Source organism: Diadema setosum, chromosome 6 (genome assembly GCF_964275005.1).
Source record: "Diadema setosum chromosome 6, eeDiaSeto1, whole genome shotgun sequence".
Classification (NCBI taxonomy): Eukaryota; Metazoa; Echinodermata; class Echinoidea; order Diadematoida; family Diadematidae; genus Diadema; species Diadema setosum.
Window position 1 is genome coordinate 9718035 of NC_092690.1, and position 16586 is coordinate 9734620.

The 16586-nt window shown below is 37.4% G+C and overlaps 1 protein-coding gene across 1 annotated transcript in view; it reads right to left on the reverse strand.

Moving 5' to 3' along the window:
- LOC140229940 (pleckstrin homology-like domain family B member 1) overlaps positions 1-13123 on the reverse strand; it is a 204233-nt gene extending 191110 nt beyond the window's left edge. Inside the window, exon 1 of the mRNA XM_072310141.1 lies at positions 12736-13123. The gene's annotated coding sequence lies outside the window, so the exon portion shown is untranslated. The remainder of the gene's footprint in view (positions 1-12735) is intronic.
- Between the last annotated feature and the right edge of the window lie 3463 nt (positions 13124-16586).

The following is a 16586-nucleotide window of genomic DNA, read 5'->3' on the forward strand; positions in this document are numbered from 1 at the left end:
TCATCTCCCAGCATTTCCACTGATTCCCACTGATCAGTTACTAGCCTTCCCCTTTAAGAAGTCTGGATATGTATAGACTCTCTAATAATATTTCAATTACATGTAGGCCTAGGCCCTATACAGGAATAGCAATTTCAAATTTTAGAAGTCTGGATAATCCCTTATGATGTACACTCTCTGATGATATTCCAGTAAAACTGTAGGAATAACAATTCAATGTTTTAGATGTTTGGATACATAGATTCTCTATAAAAATATTCTAGTATAATATATACACCGTTGGTGAAGCAATTTTTTAAGTTTGAGAAGTGTGGATATGTACACTTTCCAAATATTCTGTACACTAGAAATAGCTATTTCAAGTTTTATATTATGTCTAGATATAAACTCTCTATTATTATTCCAGTATAAAATAGGAACAGCAATTTCAAGTTTGGGAAGTGTGGATACGTACACTTTCCAAATATTCTGTATACTAGGCATAGCAACTTCAAGTTCTAGAGTTTAGACTCTCTAGTAGTATTCCAGCATTATATAGAGGAGTAACAATTTCAAGCTTGAGAAGTCTGAAAATGTAGACTATCACTCTCTCCTCCCTCTCCCTCCTAAAACCATCAACACAGTCTGGATACGCAGACTATCACTCTCTCCTCCCTCTTCCTCCTAAAACCATTAACACAGTCTGGACACGTAGACTATCACTCTCTCCTCCCTCTCCCTCCTAAAATCATCAACACAGTCTGGATACGTAGACTATCACTCTCTCCTCCCTACTGCTCCTTCCTAAAACCATCAACACAGTCTGGATACGCAGACTATCACTCTCTCCTCCCTCTCCCTCCTAAAACCATCAACACAGTCTGGATACGTAGACTATCACTCTCTCCTCCCTCTCCCTTCTAAAACCATCAACACCCCTGGTACTGGTTCCCATCATCACATAATTCACAGATTGAAATGTCATCAGCACAGAGATGAACAAGAACCTGACTGATATGCAATACTGTTTGTATGAGGGTCCAGCAATATTCTCCTGGTGGCAGGGAGGGAAACTGGGCGAACATTGCAGTATATTTCACAGACATGACATATAATACCGCCTTCTATTCAGTATATTGTCTATCTATATACATACATACATATCGATGTACATCATATACACATACACCATGAGGCTTACATACATGCAAGCATACACACAAACACACATACATCCATAAAGGACACATACATACGCAGACAAACACACACACATTACATATATGTATGCATAGTCCAAATGTATGACATACGCATAGAATGACTGCATGCATGGCAAACTCAAAGTGTGTTTTTCAACTAAATTTGTTCTTTCCTTTTATTTTATTTTATTTTTTTAAATATTTGGTTTCTATCAAAGCTAGTTTTATCTGCTGACCACAGCAAGTGTTGGTTTTACAGATTGCTCATGCAATGTGAAATTGTGAGCGAGCTAGAATCATACCTCTGAGAGACAATGAAGGCAATACCAGTATCAAAATACACTATAGATACTTTATCTCAAAATGAAGCAGTTGGTATTAATAGTTTTTTGTTTTGTTTTACAAGATATTTTCATTCATTGTGCCATGAAAAATAACCTCAGAATTGTTCACATATTGCATTTTATACTTTGCAGTGCATTCATCCGGTAGTTCGTGCTCTTACACCTTTTCAAACGAGTTACTGTGAAAAAGCCCTGCCTACTTATGTATAATGGACATGAGAGCACTCAAACACAAATGAACATATGCATGGATCCCAGTGTACCTATGACCAGTACATTATTTACCTACTACTTAAAAGTGAAACGATGTTGACACTATCATTTTGATTTATATGACATATAACCATACCAGGTATCAATATAAGAGCATTCAGACATATAAAAACATGCTATTTAATGTATCCATATGTCATAAATCCATACAAAAACTCTCCAGTCTGAAAGGGGGTAAGTCTTGCTGGCAAGACGGCTGGGGAAAAAGAAGGACTGCCCTTGGTCTCCTTGCAAGGAATTGATGGCAGTTGTGTCAGCAGATGGACATGAAATATGACGGCCTTGTTAGGCATGAATCAGAGATTTATGATCACCCCTGGACAGAGTGAAATACGGACATCGCTGACACAGGTGAACCAATGTTTTCATAGGCCGTGGCAGTTCCTTGTGGGATACCTTTCACAAGTTTTGATTGGGGAGTTGAAGGCAAGGGATAATATTTTTAGAGGATGAAAGGGGCCTTGGGGGGATATGGGTTATAAACAGTGCATCACTACACAAAAAAAAAATGACCCCTAAAAAAAACATTGGATTCAATCTGTATTGCAGACTGAGGCTAAAAATTCCCAATTCTCTCCCTCTTCCTCTCTCCTTGTATATAATTGTACATGGAAATCTGCTAAACTCTACCTAAAAATGACAATTAAGTACTGCACAGTCCAGTTTCGTTTAAAGTGTCTCTGAATGAGAAATTCAATAAGAAGAAAAACATTTTAAAAATTAAACAGATATTGAGGCTGACGAGCATTGCTCCTTAATAGCCAACAAACAACAATGTGAGTCTACAAAATAAGAAAAGTATAATCCAGCCTTAGGTTTGAAACAATGATGGTACTGAAGTTATTGCTCCTTTAGGGCCAGATTTATGTTGGCCATGGAAAATGTGATCTTTTAATTTAATCATCTGATACTGCTGTCAACAGGGAGCCATGGTAACTGTTAGTGTCATGGTGATGTGCACACTAGCACCTGTTTGCTTCAAGCACAGCAAAAACTTTGTTTTGAACATGTGGAAAGTCTTGGAACATATTCACATCTACCACTTTACATTGCACCTCATATAAGCCGCATTTACACTTATATACCAACAGCGCAATTTTTAAAATCGCGATATTTTGGTTCCACCGTTTACACTTGCGCAAACAGCTTCATTGAAACATCGCAATTTTTTTGGTCGGTAGTGCGCATGTGTAATTTGTTGTTGTTTTAAAGAACAAAAGAAGAGATAGAGAAAAATGTGTAATTTACCTCTCTTCAACATGGTACACGAGTGGAAGCTCGGGCTATTCATATTCACTGCAGTGCAGTCTATTTTGCTCGCAGCTGGCTAGCTGGTAGGAACGTTGAGCCAGGGCTTTTTATCAGTCCAATGCACACATAAATTTGTGTTTCTCGAGAGTGTTAACTTACGGTAAAACTATATAGCTTGCTATTCTAGATCACATACATAGCACTAGCAGCTGTGTAAAACTTCAGCTCAGTATGGGAAAGTTGATGAAAGTAGCATTCAGGAGGATCATGAGATTTCACAGATAAGACAAAAGTGAGAAGTAGGACTTGAAGTTAGGACTGGTATTTCATCAGGCAACAGCAAGAATTCGCCATTGTTTTACCGACACTTGTTACGTACCGCTGTATTCCACAAAGTCAACGTATACCGAGAGCAGTATGGGCACTCCCAAAATCAACGCATTTCTGGGAGAACATTAATTGGTTAAGTCGTTATGGGGTGATGATAAGTGGTTGGAGAATTTCAGGTTTGTTACTAGTTTTCATATACAATATACTTAGTAGTTTCATCAGGGAGGTGAGAAACCAACCGAGGATCGGCCGTTTACCTGTATGTACAGCATGTACCCTGTACTCTGGCCAGCGGCCGACGTACTCTCTACATGTTCCACAGAGGGATCACGAGAGCGAGTAAACGCCTGGTGCAATCCGATACCGAAAGTCATAATGATGAAAAATTGCGATATTTCTGCGGCTTGGGTTTACACTCGCCAAACTTCGCCTCAAACATTGCGATGTTTCAAAAAATCGCACTCAGGGTGGCGATTTTTTCTGGTGATGTGTTGAGGGCGTTTGGGTGTAGTTGCTTAGCAACTTGCACCCAAATGTCGCGATTGTAGAAAAATCACGATTTTTCCAAGCAAGTGTAAATGGGCCTATACACTGCATGAAATTTGCAACACAAATAACGTACATAGTTATGTGACATCGAGTGTCAGGAGGTCACCAAATCAAAATACACACCTATGCAAATAGATTTTTAAGCCACTGACTCCATTTTACAAAAAATTACAGGTGACTCACTGACCAATTTTACACAATTGTAAGATTCCTGGTATCTTATGAGATTTGGTACACCAGTGTTCTCTTGAATTTTGAAAAATGCAGGTAAAACACATTATTAATGAAGTTTGCTAACTTTCAATATCACATTACAATAGTTATTGTGTGATCAGCACGTACATCTGGCTTTTCCTTTTCACTTTAATAGGTAGAAACAAAACAAACAATTTGCCCATATTCCTTCCTTCATTTTTTCCAGATTTTTTTCTTCTTCTAGCTTGATATTGGTATACAAATTCTTCTTCAGACAACTTATGTTTTTTTCCTAGTGACATTTGACCTTTATCAATATGAGTGGCTGTTTCAACTTCCAACTTCACTGCCATTTTCTCCCGCCAGATGGTAGTAGGTACGTTCAGTACAGGAGCAGAAGGGCTGAGAGACAAGGCAAGCAGGCTTTCTGGGTCATGGTCAAAGATGCAGCATCATAATTTATGGGACTATGTCTGGCTGCATCAAAGGTGACAGGGGCACAAATTCAATTAGGAGCTTCTGACACTTTCACTTTGGCTTGTAGGCAACGAGAAGCAAGGAAAACAGTCGGTAAGATTGCCTGGTTGGGGGGGGGGGGGGGGCAAGAGTACAGAAAGAGAGGGAAAGAAAGACGGAAGAAATACAACTGTAGATGGCAAGTAACAATAATATACTGCATCTAAGCTTTTATTGGTTCCAATGCAAAGCAATAGAAACCAGCAAAACCAACAGAAACCAACAGAATCCAACTGGACCAATGGAATGTCCTGCTGACGATAATGCATGGGCTCCACGAAACGCAACAGAAACCAACACACATCTTGTTGGTTTGAAGTCTATGGGTTTCTATTCGATTTCTGATGGTATTTCAGAGGGATCGAAGTCATTAAAAAACTGAGCGCTGTACTTACTGGATGGAGTTTCTATTGGTATCAATAAGAGAAACCAATAGAAACCAACAGAAACCAACAAGAGCTCTTGGAATTCTGTGTGAGTCTACGGGATTTTTGACCAGTTACAAGATTATTCTCCTTCTTCTTCTGGTTAAGTCTTCCTCCTTCAATAAGCTGAAGATTCTTGCAGACTGTGTTATTTACATTATAATACAGTTTATTTACAGATTGATATATCACAAGCACATAACAAATATGAAGAACAAGACTAGCCACTGTGATCAACTGTTATATAGTCGGATATGGAATGCTCCCCCAGATGGTGCATATTTTAAATATAAATACTTGTATTCTACACAAAGTTTATGGTCCACTGTAAATCTTAAAAAGGTCAAGTTCAAGTTCATCCACTTTTACCTTGGTGTGCACAAGCATTTAAATACAAGTTTGAATTCAACTTGGAATCGAGTTTGCAAACAGTAGTTATAAAATTGCCATGTCAGGCAAGCCTCCAGGTTGACAGGAATTAACAACCAAGAAGTACCAACTAAGGTCAACTTGAAATATGTCAGTAAACTATAAGGGAGAGCAAAACCATGCAGTTTGGGAGCAACAAATACCAGACATACATTGTCATGTGTAATATTGATTCTGTCTGCAGCTCACGCCGCCCCAGTCAAGTCTGATCAATATAATAATTTGATATTAAATGGTGTCCCCCACGGTGCATTAGTGGCTAATGTGATGTGTAGTAGTCTTATGGATGCAGACACAATGAAGTTTCTACCCCTTTTCGTCTGGTTACTGTATGGTGCCTGACAGTACCAACATCAAATACCAATATTCATCTATTTTCAAACATGTTTGGAACAAGGAGACCAGACTGAACTCTCTTCCGGCACTGAGTGTATTTCCTGCAGTTTCAGACAATACGCTTTACACTAATATGCTTGGTAACTCAAATTTTTAAAAGATTGTTTTTCATTAAAATCATTTTACATAAAGAGTATTCAGTTTACCCTAGATGAAGTGTGGAGATAACCTGTGATATGATCAATTAGCTATTCAGAGTTTTTGTTTTTTTCTTATGAACTGGCCCCACCAGACCTCCTTCATACAAACTACTTCATCGTTTTAAAGGGATCGTACAGTTTTGGTTGATCTTGACCTAGCTTGAGGTTTCTAACATTTTTTGTGAGATTATGAGAAATCTAGGAAGAATGTGTAATTCCAATAGGAATTAAACATTTATTTGATGAAAATTGGCTTTGAAATGGTTGAGATATCAAAAACAGAGCGATTAGAGCTAAGAAAAGGTGAGACCCACCTTCGCTACGATCACTAAATTACTTGGATGTCTCAGCCATTCCAAAACTGATTTTCATCAACTATTAAACTTTGAATTCCTCTTTAAGAATGGTATGGCCTGTACTATTTCATGAGTTGTTTCTTGGTATCTCACAAAAAATTAAAAGCCGATTCTCATCTCCACCAATACTATACATCTTATACCATCCCTTTAAATAGCATAACTGTCAAATTACAGATTAATTAACGGACCTTTGGGAAAGACAAATTGAGGCAGGAACAATCACATTTTGCTTTACACTTTATCTTTGAAACCAAACAACCAATGCTTGTTTCCGAGAAGGTTAACAAAATCATTGGAAGAATTTATATTTTTAATATGTCTTTATTATAACCTCATAGTCATGTACAAAAGGAAAAAGAAATGACGACACAGGTGAACAGGAAACAATGTACGGACAAGATCATGAGTATAAGACCAAGGTCCATCCTCTTTAAAGGTGAACTGTCATGGAATAATTCAACCAAAGACTCTAATTCATCTAAAGCATTACAAGTTTGAAAATATGTAAATGCACCACCATTTAAAGTACAGCTCTGAGTTGGGTTTTTTTTTTTTCTAGGAGCTATTTTCATAGCTATTTGTCTTTCACTTCCCTCTCTACCTCCCTCTCTCTCTCTCTCAATTGTGAATAGCTGTAATACGACCACAATCTATGCTATTCTTACAGAGTTCTGATAAAAATTCAAACTTTCATTCTCTTTCCTTTTCTCTAAACTCACTCATGTCTTTCCGTAATTTTCCTTGTCATTAAACTATGCATTTATTACTCCATAAAGACAAATGGACATGAAATCTTGACAGAGAGGGAGAGAGAAAGAGAGCATCAATACATAACATCTCCAACTTCTTGAACTTTCTGGTTATTAGTTTGGACAAAACATCATCCATCCTGCTTCGATAGTACCTGTCCCACAAAATGAGACTGGTTGGTTTCAAAGGCTTTCCAAGGGCTTTGTCAGATCAAATGCCCTTAGAACCATGGCAATGGGCAGACAAACACGTATGCCCATGGCCCAGCTTTGGATAATGGACGCAGTAAATCCCAGAGATAACGGCCCAAACGGTTCCGACATTTCTCGCACACAAAAGGTTCTCTTTTTGCCTCCAAAACTAACCAAAGAAAGCAGAAAAAATACACACACAAAAAAAAAAACCCAGGAGAAGAATGCACATTCTCATTTCTAATTCCAATACAATAGATGAATTTATATAGGATCCTTATAAAAGCAAGCTTCAAAATATTTCTTACATATGTACATTATGGTTCTTGTCAGCCATGGTTACTGATGAAGCAGGTATAGGGGAGACTGGGGTAATTGTGGCCCCCTTTTTCATATTTTCTATTAATACCATTAAATAAAAAGTTCAATAATATTCTAATTATGTCAATATACAGTCAATGTATATACCTATGATATACAAAAGAAAGTATAAAGCTGGAACTTTTCGTTTGCATATTAATTACAATTAAGTTAATGACTTTGTGGGGCCATAATTTCCCCGCAGGTTGGGGTATTTGTGGCCCCCTTTATGTAAAGATATAATGAATAAAATAATTCATAAAGTGAGAGTAATACACTATGAACTACATGAGAGCATGTAAAGGAATGATTTCCTAATCATAGCAAGCCTCATTTATCCATTTAAATTAATGCAGAGAGTCAAGTTCATCCAACTTCAGCTAATTCACAATTGATCCTGATACGCTGGACAAAGAAAGTCAGTGTTCTAAACATGATGCATTAACACTGAATAAATATAAAAGTTGATTTCAGGACATATGACTGATTTACAAAACCAATGACTCCAAAGGCTCTAAAGGCTTTACAGGCTTTTCAGCCCCATTTTCTTCATTTTTGAAGCATTAGTTGCATATGTAATATCTTAATTATGTGAATATAAAAAGTGTATGTCAGAGTCTATTTTGTTGAGGTTTGGCCTTGGGTTTTGCGGCATGATGACCAGTCCTTGGGAGATGGGAGTCCTTCACCTGAAAATATCCAAAACAAAGCTTCAATGATAATATAATTACACTATATGTTCATTTGATAAAACCCAGTAATGAGCCATGCTAATTGTGATTTTAAACTAAATCTTCAATCTTTCTTGCATATATCCATAGATGTTCATAGCAAAACAATGCTTTTCTATGGGGGGGGGGGGGGGGGCACAATTACCCTGGAGCGCATGTATCAAACAATGGCCCTTTGTTATAAGAATAGATAAAATTTTGAATGATTTGGTTTCATAATCACTCCAGACAAGGTTTATCATTTTGAAGTAACATTATGAAAAAGAATTTGGAAATGAATAGAAGATGTGACACTTAGTTCTAAAGTGAAGAGTATACTTTTAACTTTTAAAACAGGTCCTCCTATCAAGATGCTAATTGCCAAATGAATGGATGTTGGAGCATGGCAGTGGTAAGAAGTGATCTTCCACATACTAGGGTTATAAGCTATTTTAACAGATAAAAGATGGTTTAATTATACATTTTATGTTGAGGGGCCATAATTACCCCAGGGCCACAATTACCCCAGTCTCCCCATGAGTATGATACAGTTTAGACAAAAAATTGTGGTTTAAAAGAAACTACATTGTACTAGCCGTCCATGTTAACCTGACAATTCAATCTCATTCCATTCAATTTTATTTATTTCATTTCCAACAAAATATACCGATAATATACAGCATAACATAAATGTATGTTTCCTTCATGACACACACACAAAAAAAAAACAAAATAAGCAAAATTGATTCTCAGTGTAACATGTGCTCTCCCTTTAAAAATCCTTGTTTACTCTGCACTTTTTAATCTATGACTTTATGCGCTCTGGGCAATTCCACGCCAAAGTGGACATGACATCTAAAATTTCAAATTCATATTTCCCACGCAATTTTGGTATCAAATGAAAGCTTAAAGTGTGAATTTTATTGATTTGAGTAAAAATGTTTAGTATTATAACATATTCGGGGTCAATTTTTCAATTGTTTAACTAACCTTATTAATTTTCAAAAATGCATAAATTATAATACAAATGCAGCATGGCCTGTATTCAATATTTGAGAAATAAATGTTATGAATTGTTATATTTAGAACTTAGTAATTATGAAAGAAACAGTTCATTTAATATTTTTACGGTTTCCATGATTTGTAACGCTTCAGTGACTTCCTAAAGGTGACCTTGTATTTTGTCCTTCCGTTACCACAAAAAGAGGTCTTTTTAATATTTTATGAAAAATAGTAATATAAAAACCATAAAATTTTCAGTGTAAAGCAAGTTTAGGTAGGCCTATAACTTGGCACCCATCCATCCACGAAACCCCTCCTCTTTGAATAATTATAAATAAATTAAAAATGTCCTTCCGTTACCGAAGCTGGTAACGGAAGGACAAAGGTGTGGTAACTGAAGGACTTAGAGTCTGTTTTTAGCTATTTAATATCCCTAAGATGAGAACACAAATGTGTCAGAACCTACTCTAAGTACCCTTGACTAAATTCAAATAACAAATGAAGCCACACCTCTTTCCTGAATGCAAGTCGACCCAAAATTGGCTCAATTTTGTAATTTTGTGTACAAACCCTATGGGAAATAGTGCTCTTTCATAAAACTCATAAAAATCTGATAATTTTTTTTCTTTCGATCACTTTGATTACTTGACTTTCGCTTAACTATGTTTAAAAAGTGGTCTGCAACAATTTTCTTTGGAAAAAAACCACTTAAACAACAAAAGGGAAAAAACAAAGAAATACAAAAGAAATTCAAGAAACAATAAAAAATAAAAGAATTGAGATTGATTTTGCAATTTTTTATCACTACATTTGTTTAATACCTCAAAATGAAGATCCACACCAAGAAATGTCCGTAAATTGCTTCACATTAGTATTCTATGGGCTAAAATGTAATTTATTGAATAAATTTGCATAATCAATTCATATGATTAGGAATTAGCAGTATTTTGAACAATCTAACTATGGTCTCGTGTAGATTACTCTCCAGGGTGATGTGTGCAGATTTTAATCATGATTTATTTACGGGGGATTAAGCAAAAGAAAGAAAAAATATCACATTGGACTACAAGGATTAACATTAAAGTTGGAAATAACATCCTTCACTGTATGCACACGAAGCCCTTTGTCCTTCCGTTACCACACATTTAATGAAAACATTGTGCTGTAATTAAAAAACCAGGTGACATGTTTCAAAGTTGAATACATAAAAGTAAAGCTAAAACTATTCGGATCAAACTGTATACCTGCCACATATGAAAAAAATTATTAACCTTAGAGAGGTTTAATAAAAACTAACCATAACCCATCTTCCCCATACACTTTACACAGACGATCTGCATGTCCTTCCGTTACCGTCCTTCCGTTACCACACACACATGGACATTATGTGGTGTAATTAAAAAATAAATAAACATATTTGAAAGTCAAATATATTCCATTATAGCTAAAACTATGGCAATTAAACTGTATACCAACAAATTAAAATAGCTCCATAAACTTCACAGAGTTTTGATAAAAACTAATTTGCCTGAAAACCCATGTCCATTTTGATGTCCTTCCGTTACCGACCTCATTAATATGCATATTTCATTACTCTTTAGCAGGTATGACAAAAATTTTGGTGGAAATTATAGTCTTTGGCTCTGGTAATACATCTCTGTAGTTTGAAATGCTGTATCCATCAAACTTTTCTTAGAGTACTTTTTTAAACTGTGAAAATTCTGTCTGAATGTCCTTCCGTTACCGTGGAATTGCCCCTCTAGCAATTTTTTGTTTAAATATCACATTATCTCTTTTTAATATTCTGTGATGGTCTGCACAATGAAGAACAAGGACCTAGGATTGTACTTGTACTTCCAATCGTCATTCAGAACTAAGTCCAGATGGCATCTCCTCACTTTCCCTACGATGTACCAGATCAATGCTAGATCCTCAAGACAGAAAACAAAACATACCACCGATAGATCACCTCCCGTCTCCCCTAACCCCTGAATTGGGGTCAATTTGAGAGGTGTCTGATGGGGGGTACACCATTCCAAACACTTCTATTCTAACTTGTAGTCCCTAAGGGACAACACCAGGATTCCCAGCCTAATATGGTCAGGGAAAATATCTTCAAGAGTGTCTCACCAGATGCATGGGAAAAAGTACATCTAGCTTAAAGGATGGTACAGTTTTGGTTGAGAAAAGGCCTCAGGTTTCCAACTTTTCATTTTGATAATTTTTTTTTTTTGAGATGAGAAACCACTTGATAGTCATATGTAAAAGAGCATACATTTCTAAGAGGAATTCAAAGTTTATTTGAGGAAAATTGGTTTCGAAATGGCTGAGAAAACAAAGCAATCCTACTAGGATCCCTTTGTTTTACTCTGTTTTTGGATATCTCAGCTACCTTACAACTGATTTTCATCAAATAAACTTCAAATTCCTCTCAAAATTGTATGCACTTCATATCATAAAGAAGTTTATACACTGTATGTAGGTATCTTGCAAAAAGTGTATTTACTCTATAGCTGAATCCTTGACTCAACCAATACTGTACCATCCCTCTAAAGAGAGAGAGAGAGAGAGAGAGAGAGAGAGAGATTTGGAAAAGGAGAGATAGAGATAGAGACAGAGAGAGAGAGACAGACTGATAGATAGGCTTGTAGATAGAGGGTGGGGGCATGGAGCAATGCAAGGAGTACTTCTTCTCAAACATCTCCAAAACCTAGGAAGCAGCCCCCCCCCCCCCAAAAAAAAAGAAAAACAAACAAACATCAAACAAACTTGTCAGTCTTAAGCTAAGAATATGTGAATTACAGTTTGGTGCCTCAAAAATAAAAGTACAACTACCAGGTACCTTGCCTCTTACAAAAAAAAAAAAGATAAACTAGAATAATATAACTAACAACAAACATATAAATGAGTAGGCACCCTATTTCCTTTTTGGGATAATTGTAAAACTGAATTCCTTTAACCTATTTCCCACACATTGACTACTGCCTCATGAAAACATTGAACTCTACTATTTGGATACAACCACTAATTCTCATTCCCTTCAGCTAATTCACCTCTAGATTCATTATTCTTTTTGTTTCATCATAGAAATAAAATGCAAATCCAGAAAAATGGCAGATGCTACTTATGCCAAGTCATCATCATGCAATATTCCAACAGCTTCAAAATTGAGAATGCATACTCACCATTGGGACCCACTGCACTGCACAGCAACTAATTAGGTCTAGAGCCTAGGTCCTGTGCCAAATTCCAAGTCGAAAAATTGGGAAAAGTCTTCAATCAAAATGAACAAGGTTCTTATCCTAGCTCAACAGCAGAGCTAGAGCAGCCCTACCTTCTTTTCGCTCACCAGTGCTCACAGGTGACAAGAGAGTACACACAGTGTGATGTAGGTCCTCAACCGCGGCAATGGAAAGGGGAAGGGTCCACAAAATCAGAAAATCACCTCAATTCAAGTCAGCTGATTATTCCTTTTATCGAGAAAATGCAGATTATGATGATGTGATGCTCCTCAAAGTAATCCTCCAAGAACGTTGAAGAAAGGACGAAAAGAAAAGACGGAGAATTTTACAATCTCGATGTCCACGTCGCGTCTAGTGTAGTGGTTTCCCACCTCCCTATCCAGGTTTTACGGTTCATCCAAAGACGTCAAACTCCCCTCTCTTGGTGAATGGTGCCAATACCGTTTCACTGTCGCTGTAGGGCCTACACAAGTTTCGCACGGCGTCTCTTCGGGCAAAACAAACACGAATGTTGTCAATGCTAGCAGTCACAATCCAGAATCCACACTTAATAGATACAAGAAGTTTCGTTTCACCAAAATGTTGCAGACTCCCCGATCACATTTAAACCTTTTGTTGTTGTTGTTTCCATTCAATCTACCGCGGGCTGCAATTGGTTCGAAGTTTTCCCAGGTAACTCGGTCTCACCACGTCGCATCGCACCACCACTGCACCAGGATCGAAAACGGTCGATCGATTGATTGATCTACCTAGAACTCGGGGCTAACTTCTTCCCGATTCTTTGTGCAAGCACACTTTTTTGAAGGTGACTGACGCCGCATTAACAACTAAGTTTTCTCCGTTGGAAAAAATCGTCCAATCACTCGGATGGTAAGTCACCTCATACACCGCCTGTCTAGAATGGATCCATTAGAATATGATGCGATGTAGCGATTTACTACTAGTCGATCTACACATGCATCACCTGACTACATGCAGCTGTACGGTGAGTACTTTACCTCGCCACCCTACCTCCCACTGAAACCACAGCACAAGTTTGAAAGTACAATACTGTGTACCAGTGTAACACGTGGTGAATTACGAGTAATCAGGGAGGTGGGAACAAACCTCCCTGATATAGAGCCTAACAGACAGATGATGAAGAACTATCCGACAGATCTGTGCACACGGGAGAGGCGAGGCATCTACCAAGCTCTGGTATCGGGTGACCCCTATGGTATCAGCCAGAGGCATGGCAGGGATGAGGGGATACAGTCTCTGCGTACCGATACCACCAGTAACTTTGGCAATCAAAACACTGGTGTTGGGAGCCAGCCGACAGCCAATGAGATGGCGCTATACCATCTTCAGAGTACGAGACCAAAGCGCCGTGATCAAAAGTGTCATCCTAAAGCTAAGATTAGGCAATAAAGATCTATGTAGGATGTATGCGACCTTGCCAAACTGCAGCCAGGAGACACAAACAAGAGTAAGACCTCGTGCTTGATAGTCGGTGACCGTATGCAATAAGTCACAACTGTTATGACACCTCAAATGGTCCTCTTAAATAATTCACTTAATCCTGTTGTATGCTTTACATTGTTTACATTGCTGGACATTTATACACTCTATAACAATTTCAGAAAACAGTAGAATCAAAGGCAAAGTGAAATCTGCTATAATATCATCAAGTTTACCTCCATTCGTAATATCACCCTTGCAAAATTTTATAACATTATTATGTCAAGGTATGCCACCTTGGTTGATTCTGAAGGCAAGCTCTGTCCACTCACAAGTGTTTTCGACCCACAATACTTTTTTAAAATTCGTTTTTGTATATTTCATATTGCCACAAGCACAGGCTGTGAACATAATATCTTACGCTCTTATGTTGCGTCAACTGCGAATTCAATATGAAGTCGCTGCTCACATCGAATGTAGCGTGACTAGGCCTATGTCATAACGAGGAAAAGTGGAAATCCTTTCCATAAAGTGACTTTTTTTTATCACTGGAGTACAGTCAAACATGTCCACTCGTAACAGTGCAGACTTCACCACATGACTTTTCTCTTTCCCCTCTCTCTCTCTCTCTCTTACATGAATGTAGAAAGAGGAATTTATGTCACTTATGTCACAATTTACAAGCATGCCTTTCAGTAGACCTCTAAATTCTTTTTTTTTCTCCCAACATAACTTTGTATTTTACCGGTATGCATGTATAATTTCTATTTGCTAACCATTATCTATATCATGTAAAGTTGAATACATGCCTGTGTTATAACTCCTGGGTCCCGTCTTATAAAGCCTTCAAATCAATCACAAGTCCCCAAATCAATCGCAACTTGCATTGCAGCTCTCAAAAAAACTTGTGATTGATTTCTATCACAAGTCTTTATAAGACAGGCCCCTGATTTATTCTGTGTTATGCTTTACTGAAAAAAAGAAAGAATGAAATAAATGAAATGAAATGAAATATAGATCCTGTCATATTTTCCCCATACCAAATGAGTAACAGTCACTCCTTTAAAAAAAAAAAATCTTAACCATTGGCATAAGAATGATTTTCGATTTTAGTGTGTAAAGCAGCAGTTGAGAGTTGTGGGTTCATGTTCATGGGGCCAAGGCCCCGTCTGATTGTGAGGACGACCATAGTCTTAACTTAAACATCATTCAATTCAAAGCCAGAAAAAGCGTGAGATTTACTTTTCATTGATACAATCATGCCAAGGAAATATAATCATGTTCGTTGGTGTCACTTTTCCGTGCCAAACATGCACCGCAAACTTCCTCAAAGCCTGTAATAACTATAGATATCCGGGTTAGTGCCAACACACACCTCCGTATAGGGCCCACACCTGTAAATAAAATGGACTGTCCCAGACCCCTTCACAAATTCGTACCAAAGATACCAAAATAAATGAAGGAAAAAATAATCAAAAAAATCAATGATGTAGTTTGGCGAAAAAAAACTGAATAGCTGTAGATATTGAGTATGAATTCCTCTACAAACTGCATTTTGGTTGGAAGATGAAAGCTTTTCTGATGGAATCTGAGGGGACTATATTTCATTGGGTACGTGTACGGAAAATAGGTGATTTTTTGAGTGACAAGAACTCGTAGTCTGGCTTTGCAGACCCTTGGACAGAATTTGAGCAGAAGAACCTGCCTTGCAAATTTGATGGATGACAGGGTATATCTCACTTATTAAGGTCAGTGAAGATGAAACAACTCATTTCTCCCAGCTATTTTACAGAATTTTTTGAAATTTGAATTTTAACACACGTCTCTATGGGGAATTATTTACCCGTGTGAGCCCTATTTTGTTCAACTTCGGCATTCGAATTGTTGTAGGTCTGTTCATTTCAGAGGGCGCTGTTTCGGTTATTGGATTCGATCCTTTCATAATCATCAGCAGCCGATAGTATCTAGGATAAGGTCTCATCGACCTAGACAAAGATCATCTATGCATGGTCATTTTCCTTTTTTTTTTCTATCTAAATTTGACGTCACATGTAGACACATCTCCTTGCTCTGTCATTGTTTAAGGGGGGACGCAGTTGCTCTCCATGAAAATGAAATGCAGGGAATTCCTGAGCTGGGTTTGGATGGGTTAATAATAATAATAGTTCACAACATTTATATAGCGCATTATCACATGAAATGTCTCTAAGCGCTACGGGAAAAGATAGAATTTTAGGGAAGAAGAAAAAAGGAAGAAAGAAGAAGAAGGTACAGTTTCAGAGACGGTAAGACATCATTCAAAGTCATAGAACTACTCAATGAACAAATCAGTTTTTAACATGGATTTAAATTTGTCTAGCGAGTCTGTTTGCTTCAAACATTTAGGCAAACTGTTCCAGAGTTGAGGCGATGCTGACTGAAAACAGGGAGTTGGAAAGAGAGCTCTATAGAACCATAAGATTGTGTATTGACAGGAGGAGGTATTAAAAGGGTTTAGGGTGAT